Raw genomic sequence first — 22,523 nt, 5'->3', positions numbered from 1 at the left:
AATTATGTGAATTGTGTTGCCTATCTCTTGTCATGTTCTTCTTTGTTGGTCAAATACTGAGCAGCTATGCTTCCAACCGGAGGATCTACAGAGTTGCAGTCTGTCAATGTCAAAGGGAACAAATTGACCACAAAATCTTTGAAATAGTAAAGCAGGACTCTAGCTGTCTTTGAGGATACCCAAACAGATGACTCCTTGACTGTTGATGTTGCAGTGATAGATTGTGGTGTGAAAAGTAACGTTTGGCAGCTTAAATGAATAACTGGATGAACATGTGATATTTAGAAAAAACACACCACTTTCATACACAGGACCTGATGGACCAAGTATAGTCAGTCTCTGTTCATAGGTGCTATCTCTTTTAGGTCCAGCACTTCGGTTAGGAGGAGGGTCAAAGGTGATTTCAGCTAGCTCCTTCCGAATTCTTTTTGCACTACTGTAGTGGAAAATTTGCAGTGGTTTTGCTGGGGAGTTCAGACTTTTTCTTTTGCTGTATGTAAAAGGTTTTCCTCTCTCACGTTTTTGGGGTATGTATGTAGGTAATGATTTATATTCTATGCTTTCACTCCACTTATAGTTATAAAATATTTGCTATATTCTCCATATTGTACAATATACCCTTGTATATTATTTTATACCTAATAGTTTGTACTTCTTAATCCACTCCCCCCTTTTCTCTCCCCACAGGTAACCATATATAGTTTGCTTTCTATATATAAGTCTGCTTCTGTTTTGTTATATTTGTTCATTTGTTTTATTTTTTAGATTCCACAGATAAGTGATACCATACAGTATTTGTCTTTCTCTCTCTGACTCATTTCACTTAGCATATTGCCTTCCAAGTCCATCCATGTTGTTGCAAATGGCTAAATTTCATTCTTTTTTTTTTATGCCTGAGTAGTATTCCATTGTGTGTGTGTGTGTGTGTGTGTGTATATATATATATATATATATATATATATATACATATATGCCACATCTTCTTTATCCATTCGTCTGTTGATGGACACTTAGGTTGCTTCCATATCTTAGCTACTATGAATAATGCTGCTATCAACATTGGGATGCACATATCTTTTTGAATTAGTGTTTTTGTTTTTTCTGGATATATACCCACGAGTGGAATTGCTGGATCATATAGTAGTTCTAATTTTAGTTTTTTGAGAAACCTCCAAACAGTTTTCTACAGTGGCTGCACCAATTTACATTCCCACCAACTTCCCGTTTCTCCACATGCTCACCAACATTTCTTATCTGTGTTCTTCTTGATGACAGCCATTCTGGCAGGTGTGAGGTGGTATTTCATTGTGGTTTTGATTTGCATTTCCCTGATGATTAGCGATATTGAGCATCTTTTCATGTGTCTGTTGGCCATCCGCATTTCCTCTTTGGAAAAATGTCTATTCAGTTCTTCTGCCCATTTTTTAATCGGTTGTTTGTTTTTTTGATGTTGAGTTGTAAGAGCTATTTATATATGTTGGATATTAACCCCTTATCAGTCATATCATTTGCAAATATTTTCTCCCATTTGGTAGGTTGTCTGTTCATTTTATCAATGGTCTAATTAGGCCTCATTTGTTTACAAGCTTTCATCCCTTTGTCTTAGGAGACAGATCCAAAAAATCATTGCTACAATTTATGTCAAAGAGTGTTTTTTCTTGTTCTTAAAGCTCTGGAGCAGCAGTGTCTTTATGGTCTGCATCTGAACTACCTCTCCTGGTTCTGGGGTTCTTATCATTCAATCTTTGCCTATCATTGGAAATCTTGTGAAGTTATTTCTTGAAAAATGTGATTGTGCACCTGGCCTGCTCATGCATTCCTACAATGTGAGGGTGAGAGAGAGAAAAAAAACCCTTCCTTAGGTAATGGAGGTAGCTGGGGGAGGGAAGGGGAGGGAGCAGGGGGGAAAAAAGCCAAGGAGGCTTGTGCTGGGGAGTGTGGAACATTGAAAGTAGGAGGAGATTGTGCCCCTTAAGATTTCTTTCCAGAGGAGTTACTATTTTTTTGAGGGCATGGCTCAAAAAACTGACTGTGTTTGGGGGCAGGTTGGTTTGGGTTGAGGCAGGGGTTTGTGGAGATAAGTATTATGTATGATACTGGAGTGATGAATACATGACACTCTGCCTTTGTCAAAATCCATGGCACAAGAATGAACTTTAATGTATGCAAGTAGAAAAATCATTTAGAAGGTTGGTAGATTCCAGAATGTAATGTATACTGTGACAAAACAATCTAATTGTATAACATCTATAAAACAACCTCACTGAAGGAATGGGGAGAAAATTTCTGGTTTAAGTAGTTTTGGAAATGAGTGGAGACATTAGACTAAAGGCAAAGGAAGAAACTGCACATAAGCAGTGTACTTTAATTTTGATTCCCATGGGGCTATGGGTTAACAATTCTGAAGCCACTATGCATATATACTAGAATTGAATAGTGAGGTAGATGAATGGCGGATCGTGGGAGGCAAGTTTCTCAGTGTTGGAGCTGGAGGATACAGACAAACAAAAAAAAGGTTTGTTTGGTAATAGAATATAGTTGGAGATATCAGCATAAACTCATTTTTAGCTTACTATAGATACAGACAGAAACACAGGGAAATATTTATAAGTACAGGCATACCTTGTTTTATCGTGCTTCACTCTACTGTGCTTCATAGATACTGCTTTTTTACAAATTGAAGGTTTGTGGCAACCCTGTGTCTAGCAAGTCTATCAGCACCATTTTTCTAACAGCATTCGTTCACTTCGTGTCTCTGTTTCACATTTTGGTAATTTTCGCAGTATTACAAACTTTTTCATTATTATATAACTTGTTATGGTAATCTGTGATCAGATATCTTTGATGTCACTACCACGACTTGCTGAAGGCTCAGATGATGGTTAACATATTTAGCAATAAAGTATTATTCCATTAAGATATATATTTATTGTTTTTTAGATATGTTATTGTACATTTAACAGACTATAGAATAGTATAAACATGACTTTTATGTGCATTGGAAACCCCCAAATTCATGTGACTTAGTGTATTTTGATATTTGCTTTAATGCAGTGTTCTGGAACTGAACTTGCAATATCTACAAGGTATGTGACTGTCTGTCTGTCTCTGTCTCTTTCTCTCTCTCTCTCTCTCTCTCTCTATATATATATATATATATATACACATATATATATACACACAAAGGTTAACATACATCCACATATTTTCCTATTCTGTTAGCTGAGAGAGCCTAGAAGCAAGGACATCCAGTAGCAACAAGTACACTTAGCACCCAGATCTTGGTTTCTAGAACCCTTCTTTAATTAAAGGAACTAAGGCTCCTTGGAGAAATGGCTGATTCTAAGCCTGGGGCAGGAAATAAACAAGATAATCTGGGAGAACCTTGTAGTGTTAAGAAAGAAAGAAAGTGCTCAACACACACACACACACACACACACACACACACACACACACAGTGATGGGAGTATGTCAAAGGGACACAGAAGCCAAGTGAAAGACCCCCCAATAGACAGAGCTGGAATGATTTGAGCAACAAAATAAAATAGTATTGAATTATAACCCAAAGTACAAGATATATATTCATGAGTCCAAACTGATATAAATAATTAAGTAAATAAACAAATGGGAGAGAACAGACACATTTCCTGTGCAGTAGAATTTTAAATAATTTATTTGGATACTCTACCCTCAAGAAGATGGAGCCTAACTCCTCACTTCTTAAGTGTGGGCTATGCATAGGGACTTCCTTCCAAAGGGTATAGAATGGAAAGGGGGAAAAAAGAGTAACTTTACAGTGGAGAAACCTGACACACTACCTCAACCAAATGACCAAGATTAATATCAACATTGACAAGTCACCTTGATAATATGTATTCTCGATGTGATGTGATGAGAATGACACTTTACCTCTATGATCTTTCTCTCCAAAACACACACCACCAGTGTAATCATGAGAAAAACATCAGAAAAATCTCAATAGAAGGACATTGACCAATATACCTGACCAGTACTCCTACAGTCTGTCATGGTCACCAAAAACAAGGAAAGTCTGAGTAACTATCACAGCCAAGAGAAGCTTAAGGAGAATTGACAACCAAATTAATGTGATATCTTGGATGGGACTGTGGAAGAGAAAAGAGCATTTGGTAAACACCAAGGGTATCTGAATAAGATGTGGGCTTTAGTTAATAATAATGTATCAATATTTGTTCATTAATTGTGACAAATGTACCACACAAATATGTTTATAATAGGGGAAATGGTATATGGTGTATGGGATTCTCTGTACTACATCTGAAACTTCTCAGTAAATCTAAAACTATTACAAAATAAAAACTTTATTTAGATAAACCCTTACTAAACACTCTACTGGATCCCCTTTCTGCATTCTACCAAGCCAGACTGAATTTTCTAATTTTTATTTCCAGTGAACCCTCTAAGTCTGCAGGTCTGGCTCAGTCAGAATAACTCTCACCAAGGGTAAGAGGAATGTGAAAGCAACTTAAGCTGACAGAGTCAATTGCTTCAGGTTTTCTTTTTTAAAATTCTCTGGTATTATGCATCTGTCCTGTCTCTTCTGTTATTCTCCATTGATTGCTTTATAACTTCTCATTGCTTGTTACTGTCTTGTCATTGATCAAGTACGATTATCTCCATCTACAGTTCTGATTGTGACTACCTGCAGACCTTTAATGAACCATATGGTTAAACCCTTTCTACTTAAGTAGGACTGTTTGTATGTGTATTGCCAATGCCTTATTTATTTAAAGTAAGTCTCCTTCAAAAGGGAACCCTCATACGCTGTTGGTGGGAAAGTAAGTCGGTGTAGCCACTGTGGAAAATAGTATGGAGATTCCTCAAAAAATTAAGAATAGAACTACCACATGATTCAACTATTCCACTTCTGGATATTTATCCAGAGAATACAAAAAGAGTAGTTCGAAAAGATATATGCACCCCTATATTTATCACAGCATTATTTACAATAGTCAAGATAAGGAAACAACCTAAGTACCCATCAACAGATGGAAGGTTAAAGATGTGACATATATATATTCCATATATGTATATACATATGTATATATATGTATATACAGTGGAATACTAGTCATAAAAAGATGACAGCTTACCATGTGTGGCAACATAGATGGACCTTGAGGATATTATGCCAAGTGAAATAAGTCAGATGGAGAAAGACAAATACCTTATGATTTTATTCATATGCTGAATATAAAAAAAAATCAAAGAAACAAAATAAATGTACAAACCAAACCAAGCAAAACCAAACACTTAGATACAGAGAATAGAGTGGTGTTAACCAGAGGGAAAAGGGGTCAGGGAGGGAAAATGGGTAAAAGGGTGTCAACTGGATGGTGATGGATGGAAACTAAATTTTTGGTGATAAGCAGGCTGTAGTGTATACAGAGGTAGAAATATAATGTTATCTACATGAAACTTATTTAATGTTATAAACCAGTGCTATCTCAGTAAAAATAAGTAAGTATATAAATAAAATCAATCTCCTTCTTACCTCTCTGCATAACACCCACTTCTACCAATTTTGAATACTTTGTTCTGATCCTTCTCATCTCAACCTCACCAAACACACTTTTATCATTCTATGTCTTGATATAAAATAACACAGTAATTTTTTAAATTCTTGATATGAAAGAGAAGGGATTTAGTGTAAGTACCCTACACCCCAATCATTGCCTCACTTTATATTTTTAGTTTTATTATAAAGGATGATTGTTGTCATCATAGTATTATTCGCTATATTAACTATTAAATTATTTGCTACATACTTGCCAATGTCATACTTAAACTAATATATTTTTTTCTTTTTTCTTTTTTTTTGGCTGCACTGCATGGCTTGTGGGATCCTAGTTCCCACAAGGAATTGAACCTGGGCCCTCGGCGGTGAAAGTGCAGAGTCCTAAAACTGGACTGCCAGGGAATTCCCTATTTTTTCATTTTGAAGTAACTTCAAACTTAAAGAAGTGTTGCAAGAATAGTACAGAAAACTCCTAGATATTCTTTTCTAAGATTTATTGATTTTTATTTTATTATTTATATATTTATTTTTTTGACCACACAGCATGTGGGATCTTAGTTCCCTGACCAGGGATCAAACCCGTGTCCACTACAGTCCTGCAGTGGAAGTGTGGAGTCCTAACCACTGAACCATCAGGGAATTCCCTACTGGTTTTTAAATGAACACTTACCACATTTTCTATATCACCTCTCTCTGTCTCTCCCTCTGTTTCACCCTCTCAGCCTCTCTTTGTCTTTCTCTCTATATATAGTTTATATGTAAAAACTATATATATCTACGTATGTGTATGTAGTTTATTTTTCTAATCCATTTGAGAGTTGGTTGAGTACATTAAGCATTTTCCTCCTTTAAAACTTGAGTAAGATTTTTCAAAATACAAGGGAGCAATAACTTAAATAACGTGAATGTCTATAAGATCCTGGAAGATATGTGTCCATAATTTAGGAGGCCAAGACACTTTTCAAAGAAGGAAATAAAACACTATAGCTTGAAATTCAGAAGCTTCAGGAAGAAAGTCTATAATTGCAGTGTGATTCCCTAATAATAGTATTTTAGAGGACAAGTTTACAGCTACCTTTAGACAGTGGGGAAGAAGCTCACAAGTAATCTTCTCCCAAGAGATGACATTGAATGGAGTGGGGCACCAACAAAGATGTTGTGACTCTAATGAGTTTAAGTATTATATCTATTCATATTTAAGCTGTTAATCTTTTAAAAATAACATGATAAAATAGAGCATAATAGGAAAATAAGTCTTATTTTAGAAGTATAGCAAAGCGGGCTGTCCAATGCAAAATTGTGAGTGAGATAATTTGAAGCAGAGAAAACATAAATACAGTATAAGCCCACATACCATGAAAAGCTAACAAATAGGGAAGGGAAGCAGCGGGGGAAATCCCAGAGCTTTTAATCTTATTTTATGGTGGCATTCATGCACTGAAGAGAGTGAAAGAACAGCCCCCCACACTTCCAGAAATGAGTCAGTTTCATGTCTCAAGCTGATTATAAAGCATTCAAGGGTGGCGGCCTCCCACAGCTGACTTTAACTGTGATTGGAATAAGAGATGGCCTTTAGTTTGGGCTTACCCTTCGTACCCTGAAGCCTTAAAACCTGATTAACAGGTAAACTTGGAAGTTCTTTAGGACCAAAACATTGGCTTACAAATAACTTTTCATTTATGTATTCTGAAAAAGACAGCTCAACAACAGGCCAGTTATGTATGCTTAAACCATGCTCCATGTCATTCGGCATACATTTGGCACACTAGGCCAATTTTATAAGTTTAGGAACTCCATCTTAATTTTAAATGCTTTCAATTCTCCATTCCCATTCCCATCACAAAGAAAACCACTCCATCTGATGAACGTTAAGTCATACTGTTCTGCATAAATTCCCAATCTCTTATGAGAATCAGATTTTTTTTTTTTTTTTGGCCATGCCATGAAGCTTGTAGGATTTCAGTTCCCCGACCAGGGATTGAACCTGGGCCAGGGCAGTGAAAGCTGGGAATCCTAATCACTTGGCTACCAGGGAACTCTGGAGAATCAGAATTTTTATCAAACAGTGTGGATCCAGGACTATTTGTGGCCTAGAAGGGGAAATTTTTTTCTAGTTAATGTCATGGTCTTTCATGACAAAACAGTGGGTAGAGATGCTTTAAAAAAATTTTTTTTTGGTATTTTTTTCTTTTCCAATCACATGGGGTATTTCATATTTAGAGATTTCTTTTTAATTTTTTCTTCTGAATAGAAGCTTACTTAGAATACATATAATAAAGAAAATAAAACCAAGATCGGCTTTGCAGAAGGGAAAAAATTTCTACATTTTTCTTTGACTAAAAACAGAAGTTCTGAAACTTGCTTAAGGTGTTCATATTTCTGCTACACGTTTTCAAGTGTGAAGACTGAGCAATGAAACCACCTTTTTGTTGTTGTTGTTGTTATATGATCAACTTTGGCTAAATTAATTGTGATAGCATCAGAGCTACAAGATTTTAAGTATTGATACATTCCCTATCATCTGGCAAACAAGGAAAACCACATATATTGGATATTTCATATTTGTTATATTCCAGTATATAGAACAGGTTAATAAATCATACAGAGGAAATTTAAAACACTGCAGGCTGTAATTTAAGAAAAATGTTTCTTTGTTCTTCACAAAACTCCATTTATTTAAAACAAAATGTGGAATATTTCCAAGTCTAATTTGTGGCTACTTTACATCAAACATTAGGTATTCTTATTTATTTGTGTGAAATTTCATTGAAAGCATGGTAGGTTGAATTTAAGAGAAATGGAGGTTAGCTTTTTAATCATCATCTTTTTCCCGAGCTCAATTTAACCTGTTAAATCTGGTTTTTAAAAATGATGAGTCTGAAACAGTTGTAGTGGAATATTTGGAACGAAAAATCCTTTTTTCCCCCACGCTGTAGAAGTGCAAGCCAAATTAAAAGAGCATACAACCCAAAGTTGCATAGTGATATTCAAAAGGAAATTTCACAATTTCAATATGTGTAACATAATATGGAAGCTATATATGATCATTTTTTCGCAGTATCTCCTTGGTTTTCTTCTCAGATGAACGTATCTAAAAAGTACATCGAATTATTAAGGCTCTAGGAGTTTTAAAACCCCAACTATCCCACCCATACCCCACTAACTTGACAATAATGTGTATAATGGAATCTACTCAAACGCAATTTACATTTCATTTCTTCTGGGAGGAGGTTTATAGCAAAATTAAATTTTAACTTATTTTCCATGTGAAGCGAAAAATAAGAATGGGCACTATACCACTCCATATTCCTCCCAAATAAAGATAAATAAAGCACATAATTAATCCAGGCCAAGTAATCCAGGATTTACATAAGTGGCACTACACATTTTTGAAATGTCCTCCAAACTAAAGGTTTATAATGAGTGAGACAAGAAATTATAATTCACTCTATCAAAAATCTGAAGAGGGAGGGAATATTTTTGCTATGCACAAGCTGAATCAAGTTAATGAGGCATCTAACATTGCAAAAAGAACGTTGTCTATAAATAAATTCAGTCTGATTGGGATGTATTAGTTGTCTGATAATACTCTGTAGCCTACAGATGCTTGGGGTGGAATGTAGATTTCTTAAAAAAGGAAGGCCAATGGCATTACTTCTGTAAAGCTCCAGGTCATTTATTGTAAGTGACATTAAAAGAAAATTTCCCTTTAAAATATGGCTTGGCATTCAATATAATATTTCCAAAGCAACAAATTTAGCAGAAGACAAAATGCGTTTTTCAACTGAAATCTACCTGAACCTTGGAATTTGGGAAAAATATCTCTCCACTCACTTGTGTTTTTTTTCCATTGAAATCTGACGGTTAAGGTGCTACTCATAGACTACATACCTAAACTCTAGTGTCTAAGAAGAAGATATAATTAGATTCTCAGCTATTGCTCAGTCTATACCTACAACCATGCTCATGGACTTATGCTTATTGTTGATGGGAGGGCTGGACTTTTATTAATGAGTACATGTTATATTTTATTAGCTTCCAGGTGTTTCTACAGAGTGGTGTGAATCTAATTCTTCCAATCAAATTAAAAGTTCAGGTATCACGGGGCTTGTTTTTTGTAGGATTGTAGGGTTTAGAAGTAGAGTACATTTTATATTGGCTATCCCTTTGCTTTCCTCTTAGAGGACTATTTTAAGTTGTCATGTACTCAGATTTATAACTCTGAAGATACATGTCTCCTTGAAAGCATCTACCATATATTCAGTACAAATTTACTTCTACCACTTTTATCCTTCTGAAATTGTTTTTAAAATGTAAAATATATACATCTTTATCTAAAAATGTTCAGAGTAGGGAAACATACAAAGTGAAAAATAAAAGTCCCTACTCCCCCATCTTTCCACAAACCCAATTCTTACTCCCTAAAATTTTCTACTATTAGTGCTTTCTTGTGTATTACAGAAATATTTCAAGAATTCTACAAACTTTTAGGTGGCTCCTTTAGTTTTAGTGACAGATTTTACAGGTTTTGACTTGGAATTCTGGGAGTGTTAGAGACTTTATTGATGATGAACATTTTTTCTCTAGTTTTTTTCTTTTTTTGTTTAATGTTAGTGTCAGAGTGAGGAGTATAATAAGAATATCTTTATACTGACACATTTTATTGGAAGTTCCTTTCCTTCATTTCATTCTTTCAAGTAATTCTCCTTACTCTGCCTTAATTAGATAAAAGTTCTGCAAAATTAAAAAAAAAAATTGTTGTCTAAAATTTTCTCTAGCCACACCTACTTCTTCATCTACTCATTTTCCTTCCTCCAATCCTTTCCAAATGGAATCCCAGAATCTTAGGGTTGAAAGAGATTTTCAAAGTATGTAATCCAGGCTTTGATTGATAAATAAATGATATTCCCTATAATTTTATTGATCTCTGTTTGAAAACAAGTGATGAGAGATTTATTGCCTCAATGACATGTCCATTTTATTGTCTGCTTCTCTGTAATTAGAATTCAGTGCTCCTGACTAGGAGCACACCTTCTTGAGCCTTACAAAGTCAGTCTAATTTGTCTTCTAGTATCACTGCAAACATTTGAAGGTTTGTGTCTTGTTCTCTGATCATAAATCTTCCAGATGGCAGGATGAAACATTTCGAGTTCTTTCAGACATTTATCAAATGTCATAGCTTTCCATCCCTTCATGATTTTAATCCATTCCACACATCATTTACTGAGTAGTTACTATGTCTATGCTAGGGTTTACAGTGTCGATGAAATGATTTCAGCCTGGAGGAGTTTATCTTGGTCATAATCAGTTTCTACCAGTGAAAGGGGGTCAACAAAATATAAAGAAGCATATGTTTATGAAAATTTCATGGAATAAAGAGGATTGTGACCAGATAAGTTTAATGTTCAGCTAAATCTTTCAGTGGCTTCTGATTCTATTGGGAATAAAAATCTAAATTTCTTTTGGTCATCCACTAATTCCTTGCCAACTTCTGCAACCTCGTATCTTACGGTTCTCATGTCAGCACTACACTTCAGTCATATCAGCCTTTTGTAAGTTCCCCACACAAGCCAGTTTTTTTCTTGCCTTGGGGTCTTTGTACTCTTTCTTTTGCCTGGAATGCCCTGAACTTGGTAAAGTTTCAATACGTATTTGTTAAATGAATGAATGAATAAAGTTAGAACAAAATTTTCTTCCTTCAAATCTTAGACTTCTCAGAGCTTTTAGTATGCAAATGTACAATCTCAATTTCTAAAAGGGTACCATAGTATGTAGTGATTACCAAATTTATTTGATCATAAACATTTTTTCATTCAGCATCTCCCCAGACTAACTTATTATGCACAAACTGAGAATTACGGTAGCACAAAAAATAGGATTTGAATCCTGGCTGCCACCAATAAACCTATGTGATCTTGGGCAAGATACTTGATCTCTCACAATCTACTGTTTGTGCCTCTGAGGGAGACCAGTAGAGAGTCGATTTTTAGTTTTCTAGGTTCTGAAAAAAAAAAGGAGCAAGAGAGAAAGTACTAGGTGGAAATTAAAACATTTTATTTCTAATGGATATCAGTGGGAGGACAGAGCTTAGTGTGAATGACAAATGAATCCATACACTGAACCCCAGTCATGGGTATTGATGGACCATTTCAAGAAGTGCGGTTTTTCCATTTATGAGTTGTATTATCTGTGGGCAAAGGAAATGACCCATAGGAGGCTCTAGCCCAAGTGTAACATGGGCTCACCTTCCCATGGGTTTTCTTCACCCTACTTGGACTTACTCATTCCAAACAATTAGGCTTCTGTCTTTATATCTTGCTTAGCATATCATGACCCTTCTAGGACTGAAGATCTGTCCTGATCACTTTTATTATTGAATGCAGCTTTGATCTGCTTAATCTATAAGTAGGGGGTTATGAAAGATTTTTGAGAAGAAAATGACATGATTCAACTGTGACTTTCAATTGATAACTGGAAGAGTGCTAGTTGGTAGGTACTAATGGTGAGTAGTAGGTCTCTGTTCGAAAGTTACCTCTTCAGAAAAGTTTGCTGACCATTCTATCTACAAAGGTCATATCTTTTAAATTACAGTCACCTTCTTAGTCTGCTTTTTTTTTCTTTAAAAAGTGTTGAGAAACATGATATTTGTATTTGCTTTACTTTTTTATATCATAATCTGAGAATATATTATTTGATGTGTTTGTTGGTTTATTATCCCAATAGAATGACATGAGAGCAGAGGCTTTGTTTTGCCCAGGGTGTTATCTCCAGAACTGAAAAGAGCACCTGAGACGTGATAAGTGCTCCATAATATTGGTCCAATAAAACAGTGACTAAATTGATTGGAAAGAGGAGACAGTGGATAGGAGAAGCATAGGAGATGCCCTGATATCAATTTATCGCATCGCAGCTCCAAATTCACCCTTCAACACCTGCTCTGCAGCTGTACCTTCTCCAGTGAAGTCTGAACCTCACTCTTGCAGAAAGACCCTCCAGTCCAAGTATTTTTTTTTCTTTTAGGTACTCTCTCATAACCCTAGGGAGATTTACTCTTTTATCATAGCTTAGTAATTATTTATATTAAACTTCTCCTGTTTGAATCACTGTGTTGTTTCTATCCTGATTGGACCCAGATTGATTCAGAATTGGTATAAGAAGTGGAATAGATCTCAGGAGGTAGACTCTTGAAGATGGGATTTTGAGATTGTTTGGCCATGCCCTTGAGCTTTAGCACAGTGCTGAGCTCCTTGTCAATGGGAAATAGATGCTAGTAATCCATGGCTTGTAGTGGCATCACAGTTAATTAAGCTACCAACTGCGGTTAATTGTAATGAAGTGCCAACTAAGGCACATTTCTTGGGAACTCAAGCGGCTGTTACACTTAACCAGATGGGAATAATGAATTCTATAATGACTGGAATGTGGGATGAAATACCATTGTGTGCACCTGAGCAGTTATAGAGAGAAAATAATAATCTTAACTCAATTACTTCTAAATTTAACTCGTAACTTCACAACCAAGGATTTTCTATGAAGTTCCTCAAACTATCTTAATTCTTGTAGTTACAGGAGTGATATTGGTGAAAATCAAATGCAAAATGTAATTGTGTGAGTTGCTGAATTACAATGACACTCTTGCTAGGTTTCTCACGTGAAAGTGGAAAAGAATGGAATTCTGAAACTTGCAGTGGGGACTTCTGGTTGGACCTAAGTGAAACTGACAATCTTGAACCCACATGCCATTCTGAGACTCCCTCATCAGGGAAAGTAGCTTGCTTTCTGGTGTTCAAAGAGACTAGCCTTTTCTGCCTGAAAAATTGGTGATAATCACACTTGAAAAGATGCTTTGGAAGGGGATGCTTACTGTCCTAAAGATATACCACAACCTCCCCTGTTGCCACACTTAATTTTCAAAGATAAGGTGATTCTGTCAACTAGTAAAGACTCCCAATAAGAATGTGCTTCCTCATAGAGATCTTTCACAGTTGCTAATTGATCACAGAGTCTCTAGGAATGAAATAGATAGCCTAACAGATTATTTCTTGATCTATACGATGGGAAAAACTCTAAGTCTGGTATCCAAAAACCTAACTTGAGTTACCACAGTCTCTCACCCAGTTTCAAGATATGTCAGTTCACAGACTCAAGGTCCTTGATTCAAAGGGAAGCCAGTTGCCACTGAGGAAGGATTTTGCATCATTGCCGTAAGGATACACATAAATCTTCCTTCAAGCCTTTTCCAACTGGACCAGCAGCATTCCTTTAGAAAAATTCCTTTAGAAAACACTCTTTTAGAAAACTCACAAGCTTACCTGTTTGAATAACTGGAGGGCAGAGTTCAGGGCAACCACAGGCACTGGAAAATAAGGAAAATATCCTGGAAATAAGACAACCAGAGAAAGGATATCTCCAAATTTGTTTGTAAAATTTACGTAAGTCCTTGGCTGATTTATGCCCAGGGCAGACTCAAGCAAAAGTTGACAGAATTAAAAAGAGATAATGCCATAATCATAGTTAGAAATTTTAACAACCCTCTCTCAGCAACTGATAGAACAATTAGAAAAAAAATCAGTAAAGATCTAGAAGATCTGAACAATATTATCAACTGCCTTGACCTAATTGATATTCAACAAGAGTAGAATACACATTCTTACAACTGCACAGAATATGTTCACCAAGATAGAGCAATTGCTGGGATATAAAAGAAAGCCTCAATAAACTGAAAAGAATCAAAATCTTACAAAGCATGTAAATAAGTAATTATGTAAATAAGCATAGTACCTGGGACATTTTTGTTACTTAATAACAAAAATCTGTTGATTGAGTTAATTTATGCATAAACAGATCATGGATCTTGGTTTTGAAAATAACCTCTTAACCATAAGACACAGTATATTGTGTTTCAACACAAACTGCAGGTGAATTGGTAATAGCAACCATGTAGTGGATGCTGTGATGTGATGCCAAGATCCTTCTTCTGGAATGAAGGCCTTACTCCTTCTGCTGCTATAAGTGCTACTAGCATCAAGCTCTCAGCTGTCAGCTACCTAAATGGAGGGATTATTTCAGGTGCAATGAGTATCCTTGTTCAAGGTCACAATCTTTACTGGGGCTGCAACACCCAGTAACTATTTGAAGTATAGATATAAAGACCTGAACCATTCATCCTGTCTTGGAATAAGGGCTATCCAGCTTCAGAACCCCCTGCAGGGCTGACTGAGGCCTTCATTTAGACTGTGTGAGAGCTCACTTTCTCTCACTGCACAATCCTTCTTCCTTCTGTTTCCTTCTGCAGTGTGGACACTGAGAGCACTTAATAAATCTTAATAAATCTTCTGAGCACTCAGTTTCATTTATTCCCAGAGAAACAACTTGCAACAAGCCCTTAGAGAGGAGTGCTAATTAGATTTAGCATATCTCCCTGTGAAAGTTTTCCATTTTCCTGGCTGTTGTATCTTCTTTTTTAGTTGTTATAAATTCTTTGTTGGTACTCTAGATTCTTGAAGTTTCCAAAGAATCAGTTTTAGACTGCTGCCATAACAAATTAACACATTAATATTCGTGGGTTAAAACAATATACATTTATTATCTCACAGTTGTATAGGTCAGAAGTCTGTTTGGGCTCAACCATTTTCTTTGCTTTAGGTCTCACAAGGTCAAAATCAAGGTGTCAGCAGGTCTGGTCTTATTTTTTTTTTTTAACATCTTTATTGGGGTATAATTGCTTTACAATGGTGTGTTAGTTTTTGATTTATAACAAAGTGAATCAGTTATACATATACATATGTTCCCATATCTCTTCCCTCTTGCGTCTCCCTCCCTCAGCAGGTCTGGTCGTTTATCTGGAAGCTATGAGAAAGAATCCAAGTCCAAGCTCATTTAGGTTGTTGGCAGAATTCAGTTTTTCATGGGTGTAGGGCTGAGGATTTGCTTCCCTGCTGGCTGTCAACTGGGAGCCTCTCCGTAAGTCCGCCCACATTTTTCATCACATTGCTTCTCCATCTTCAAACCAACAAGGGCACATTTAGTCCTTACAGTCTGACTTTTGCTATAGCTCTTCTGATGTCAGCCAGAGAAAGTTCTCTGCTTTTTTTTTTTTTTTTTTTTTTTTTTTTGCGGTACGCGGGGCTCTCACTGTGTGGCCTCTCCCGTTGCGGAGCACAGGCTCCGGACGCGCAGGCTCAGCGGCCATGGCTCACGGGCCCAGCCGCTCCGCGGCATACGGGATCTTCCTGGACCGGGTCACGAACCCATGTCCCCTGCATCGGCAGGCGGATTCTCAACCACTGCGCCACCAGGGAAGCCCAAGTTCTCTGCTTTTAAGGACTCATGTGATTAGACTGGGCCCATTGGAATAATCTAGGATAATATCCTTATTTCAAGATGTAACCTTAACAACACCTGAAACATCTTTTGCATGTAATTTAATATATTTGCGGGTTGTATGGATTAAGGCATTGACATCTTTGGGGTGCCATGATTTGGCCTGCCACATGGGTTTAGTTGTTTACAATTTACCTCTAAAACAATGCATATCTTGCAACTGTTTACTGGTTTCCAGAACTTCCATGTTTTTCCCCTTTGCTAAGGAATATGGCAAAGAAATAAAGCCAAACTACTAACCAAATGTCAAAATAAAAATATTTTCCAAAAGGTGATGACTTAGAAATCTCAATGCTATACAGGCTTTGGGTCAGGAGGATTACTGAAGGATTTACTGCAGCAAAACAAACACACAAACAAAAATGAATGCAAGAAAAAGAAAGATAAAGATAAAAAATAGTTGGGTTATCCCAGGAATGCAACAAAAAGGAATAATAGCTTGACAACTATGTATTAAGCCTATAAAACAATCAAACTAAACTGGAAGTCAAATTGACATGAAAGGAATATCTTCCAAAAATGCACAATATCAAATAATATAACTACAAAGCTCTGGATGATCTTAGTAATGAATATAAAGACATGTTTCTTTTGACATATAAAAAAATAAAGAAAATTAATTGCAGCCTCCAGAATATTCCAGGAAAGAAAAATATTCTGCAAGAAATAATTTTCTAAATATGTAGCAAAATAAAATATAGTATGATTTTGAGCAATGGATGGAAATGTAGGGAAAAAATAATTGATCCCAGCGTTTGGAATATTCTACTTTGAGCAACAGAATTTTAGTAATCTAAATACATTTCCATAAATATAACTTCATTCCATGGTAGAGTGAACAATGTGTGTTACAATATCATAGCATATAATATTATATATATAAAGTTTTGAATTCTTATAATATATCTACATATCTATAAGACTATATACATATATGTCTAATTGCACTTTAAAACTTTTAATAAAAGTTAAATAGGTTACTGTTTGTTATGTGTCTTTATTGAAAGATTGGGAGAATTCTAATAGGGTGCTGAAATTAATAAACTTTAATAAAATTAATAAATTGGAAATGAATTATTTGGCTTATTTTTAGCATCAGAATCAGGAATGTAGAGGAAGGAAATGTATGGAATAACTTAAGGAATCTATTTAGTAATAATTCTGGTAGGGGCTTTTGCTTCAAAAGCTTCAGATTTCTAGTTTGAAACCTCAGTTAGGGGAATAAAAGTTTTTTGGTTTAATTTAGAAAGTGTTGATAAAATTAACATAACATTATTTTATGGATCAAAAGCCCACGGCCTTATCAGTATCAGATTCAGAAACGAGTGGAAACAGTTTATATATAAACTTTCATTGGATGATAATACTTACCCCTTGGAATACGAATGTATAGGATGAGGAAGGTCAAGAAAATTTCAACGTCATTCACTTCAGCAGAATTTGAAGTTTGGACACTGATCATGTTGGTGAATGAGATAAACACTAGCATCTGAAAAAAAGAAAAGGAAATTCAATTGACTGGACATGTGCCCACTTGAAGTGTATTCAAAATTAAACCATTCACTTAATTACACTGTAGGTATTCAGAACATTAACCACTTTGTCTTCTTTTTGCTTCCAACTGATGCCACAGTCTGTTGCTACAATGGTATGTTCACATAAATCAGTGTAATGTTATCTTTTAACACAAAAAACATTGATGGTACATACCATGTGAAACTTTGACATCTCAATATTTCTTTTTTTGTCCTTTTAAAGTGATAAACATTTTTAAGATTTTTCCAAAAAAAGTTTATATAGGTTCTTGATAGCTAAAGACAATTCAGAACAGTTGTCTACTGATGTCTTACTTTCCCAACTCATTTTTATTTAAAAATGCTCTAACCATTAGCTTTCCAAAAATCTCTAAAACAAGCACAAGAGCAAGGTGCTGAACTGAAAAAAAAAACACCGAGGTAGTGTTTCTTTTTACTTTCCCTCTCCCTCTCTCTCTCTCTCTCTCTCTCTCTCTCTTTTTTTCCGGTGTGCTTTTATTTAGCACTCTGGGAAAATATGGTCATATAATTTTCTATTCCCTCCATTTTTCTCCAAAGAAAGAAATCATTTCAGTGGATACTGATAGTCGATATATAAAAAATATATATAGACAAAATATATTCTAAGAATATCCCTTCTTTCCTTCCTTCTCACCTCATGAATTTTTTTTCTTCTTCCAAAATTCTAGGATAAGTACCATGAACTCTTTTGTCCTTTTGATTAACTGAGTTAGGTTGAAGCCAATTTTTGTGTTTCCATTTATATGATGAGGTACTACTTTTCCTGGAGCATATGCAGAGAAATCCTCCAGGAAAAGGAAATACAAAGAATGGGGCCATAGAAAATGGAGAGAGGAGATGTAGAGGAGAGATAGAGAAAGAGGTAATTACATGGAGCATGAAAAAGCTAGTTTAAAATTTGTAAAGCAAAGACTAATGGGTATGTGAGTTAGAGATGAAGAGTGATAGTTTATCTTTCTAAGAGATAATATGCCTTTTGTTGACATACACAGGTTATCCAGAACTGCTGTGAATATCCACTTAAATAAAGGTCCATACCAGATCCCCTTCCTCCCTCAACCATGAATATTTTGTGGCTACATTTGAAGTTTATTTTTAAACTATTTGCCTCCAGGGCTTCCCTGCTGGTGCAGTGGTTGAGAGTCTGCCTGCCAATGCAGGGGACACGGGTTCGTGCCCCAGTCCGGGAAGATTCCACATGCCGCGGAGTGGCTAGGCCCGTGAGCCATGGCCACTGAGCCTGCGCGTCCGGAGCCTGTGCTCCGCAATGGGAGAGACCAAAACAGTGAGAGGCCCACGTACCGCAAAAAATAAATAAAATAAAATAAACTATTTGCCCCCAAATGACTTTATCCATTAAAATATTTATCCTTAAAAGTGTTCAAAGAAAAGATATAGATGATTAAAATTTTATCAAATTATATGATATGTAAATTCTTTAAAGTTTTTTTATATACCATTAAACTGTCCCCAAATAAGTTGGTCTTTTAAGTGTTTAACATTTAAAGTGTTAAAAGAAAAAAAATGATTAAAAATTCAAGTTACTCAAATTATAGGATATATTATTTCAAAAACATATTAATGCTTTTGGTACTCTGTACCCTTCAGGAAGCATATCTGAACAGATTTCTCCCTTTAATATTTACACACGTGCACAGAGACTGTTTTCTACAAAAAAGAAGATGATGTGAATTTGCTTTAAACATAGTCACAGTCATAGTCATTCTTTTGCTTTAAACATGATGGTGTCATGAGACTTATGCAGTATACCATAGGGGTAATAGTGCACATGACTAGAAGCTTTCAGAATCTCTGGTGGAGGCATCTAGCTGGGGAAGTCTCTGCCTGGTGCTTTGTAGGTCTGGTGAAACTGGTCTGACTCCCCTCCCTCTCTTTTCAGTGCCTAATATTCTCAGGGCCTCTTTAAAGGTCCTGCATGCCCCAGCCAACTTCTATTGCTCAGGAATGTCTTTTGTTCTCTGTTCTATTTGTCTGTATTTGATCTTATTCTATCAATGTTAGAAAGACTACATTCACCTTTAGTTTTGTTGGCGCTTCCAGGAGCCTCAGTTGCTGCCATGTGAGATGACTTCCTGAGAATATTTTTACTTCTTCTGCTTCAGCAGAGAAAAAGTTTTCCTGATCTTGGGCTGTGCAGTTTAGCTGGTCAAAAAATGCTCTATAGGGACTTCCCTGGTGGTGCCAATGCAGGGGACATGGGTTCGAGCCCTGGTCCGGGAAGATCCCACATGACATGGAGCATCTAAGCCCGTGAGCCACAACTACTGAGCCTGTGCTGTAGAGCCCGCAAGCCACAACTACTGAGCCCGTGTGCCACAACTACTGAAGCCCGCGTGCCTAGAGCCCGTGCTCGGCAACAAGAGAAGCCACCACAATGAGAACACTGTGCACTGCAATGAAGAGTAGCCCCATGAAAGTCAACCATGAGAGTGAGATACACATGCCCTGGAAGTTAAGTAGCTGTTGTTTGATAGAATGGGAACTGATTGTGAATCATCAGACAAAGAAAACACTAGTCTTGGTAGGTGGTTTTGAATTTTTCCAAACCTTGTAGCAAATATTTAGAAGTTCATATTTGGAACAAAAAGAAGTTGAAAGCCACTGTAGCTTTCTAAGAGAGGGAATGATGTTATCCAAACAACATTTATGGAAGATTATTCCAGCAGCTGTGTTGGACTTCTTTAGTTGCCTTTCAGTTTATTGCCTGATTGCAAGTAGCATTTCAAAATATGGCAGAAACATTTGAGAAGTTGATCTAAAATGTCTCTTCTGTAAAAAGCCATAACATACTGGTAAAGTATATTGTGTATATATATATTATTTTAAGACAAACTAATATTAAACATTCAGATAATGTGATTATAATCTATGTATCTCAGAACAGAGAAGTAATCCAGGTGGTATTTCTGCAAGAGCTCTTACTAAATTACATGTATAGTAAGTAAACTCTCAATATGGTCCAAACATTGAGAAGCTGCCTGATATAGACCTCTTCTCCATTTTCAAAAGGAATTAATTTCCATGTATTCATTTAGAGGGAAATATCAATACCAGAGGAGTAACTTTGCTTTATGTGAGTCTTCCAGTTCTGAGTCTGGATAGACATGCAATTTATAGAGGCCTGTTTGGTTAAATGTATTCACACCTTTAAAAATGTTCAGAGTCATTTGTTACAGAGTGAATTGTGTACTCTCAAAAATACAAAAGTTGATGTTCTAACTTCCACTACCTCAGAATGTGACTGTATTTGGAGATAGAATTTTTAGAGAGGGTTTAAGTTAAAATGAAGTAATTAAAGTGGGCCCTAATCCAATATGAATGGTGTTCTTATAAGAAAAAGAAATTTGGACACAGACACAGGGAGAAGACAATGTGAAGATACAGGGAGAAGATGGCCTTCTATCAACAATCCAAGGAGAGAGGCCTAGGACAGATCCTTCTCTCATGGCCCTCAGAAGGAGCAACCCTGTTTACACTTTGGTATCAGACTTTCAGCCTCCCAAACTGTGAGATAATACATTTATGTTGTTTAAGAAACCCAATTGGTATCATTTTGTTATAGAAGTCCTAGAAAACTAATAAAATAATATAACTAATCCCAATTCTAAGTTTTCTCAATAAATAAGAAGGAATTCAGGCAGATTTATGTGCAACAAAATCTACTACAATGATATTTGCAATACTGAAAAATGAAATCAACTCATTTGTTCAACAATAGAGGGATAGGTTTATAATTTCTGATATATATAAAGTAATTAAAATTACATTTTAAAAGAATGCTAATGACATAGGAAAATGATCATGAAAAATGTTAAATGAAAAATCAGTCAATAATATTATTTACACAAAGATCCTACTTTAATAAAAATATTTGTTTAGACAAAAGAGTAGAAATAAATCTATCAAAATGTAATACGCTAATTGACATTGTCCTTTGGTGATATTTATTTTCTTCTCTTTATTTTTCTGTATCTTTTTTGTATCTTTTGTGTATCTATGCTAATTGACATTGTCCTTTTGTATCTTTTTGTGTATCTACGCTAATTGACATTGTCCTTTTGTATCTTTTGTGTATCTACGCTAATTGACATTGTCCTTTGGTGATATTTATTTTCTTCTCTTTATTTTTCTGTATCTTTTTCTGTATCTTTTGTGTATCTACATCGAAAAATTTATTATTTTTTTTCTTTTTGGCTGCATTGGGTCTTTGTTGCTGTGCATGGGCTTTCTCTAGTTGCGGTAAGCGGGGGCTACTCTTCGTTGAGGTGTGTGGGCTTCTCACTGCGGTGGCCTCTCTTGTGGAGCATGGGCTCTAGGTGAGCAGGTTTCAGTAGTTGTGGCACACAGGCTCAGTAGTTGTGGCTTGCGGGCTCTACAGCACAGGCTCAGTATTTTTGGCACACGGACTTAGATGCTCCATGTCATGTGGGATCTTCCCGGACCAGGGATCGAACCTGTGTCCCCTGCATTGGCAGGCGGATTCTTAACCAGTGTGCCACCAGGGAAGTCCGAAAAAATATTTTTGACATTATAAGATGTTCTTATTTAGATAAAATAAACAGAAATGGAATGAAGTTAATAGACCTAAGTTTTAATTTTAATAATAATAACACATTTTTACCCTTTTAGTGTAGGTTTGCATGTGTCTGTGTTTATGTAAGCATTTGTAAAATAACAACGGCTTCTATTTTTATTTTCAGTAGGTCATCTCTATTGGATTCAAAGTTTATGTGATGGAGGAAAATACCTTTTAGGACACTAGCACCAATTAAGATTGAAGTAATTACTATTGCTCTATCTTAAAGTTTAGTGAAACTCTCTCTTGACATCTACAATCTTTGACCCCATAGAGGGGATTTTAAATTTCAGACTCTGTACTGTTCAGTTTTAGAATTCCCATTTGTCTCTTTTTTTTAAATTTATTTTTTGGCTGTGTTGGGCCTTTGTTGCTGCACATGGGCTTTCTCTAGTTGCGGTGAGCGGGAGATACTCTTCGTTGCAGTGCA

The 22,523-nt window shown here is 35.9% G+C and overlaps 1 pseudogene; it reads right to left on the bottom strand.

Annotated features, from left to right (window-relative positions):
- Window positions 1-20: 20 nt before the first annotated feature.
- On the bottom strand, window positions 21-4,029 carry LOC137218233 (ubiquitin-conjugating enzyme E2 E3 pseudogene; annotated as a pseudogene).
- Window positions 4,030-22,523: the final 18,494 nt, after the last annotated feature.

The sequence above is a fragment of the Pseudorca crassidens genome, chromosome 1, assembly GCF_039906515.1.
Source record: "Pseudorca crassidens isolate mPseCra1 chromosome 1, mPseCra1.hap1, whole genome shotgun sequence".
Classification (NCBI taxonomy): Eukaryota; Metazoa; Chordata; class Mammalia; order Artiodactyla; family Delphinidae; genus Pseudorca; species Pseudorca crassidens.
Note: the sequence above shows the minus strand (reverse complement) of the source record. Positions and strands in the feature narration are given on the sequence as shown.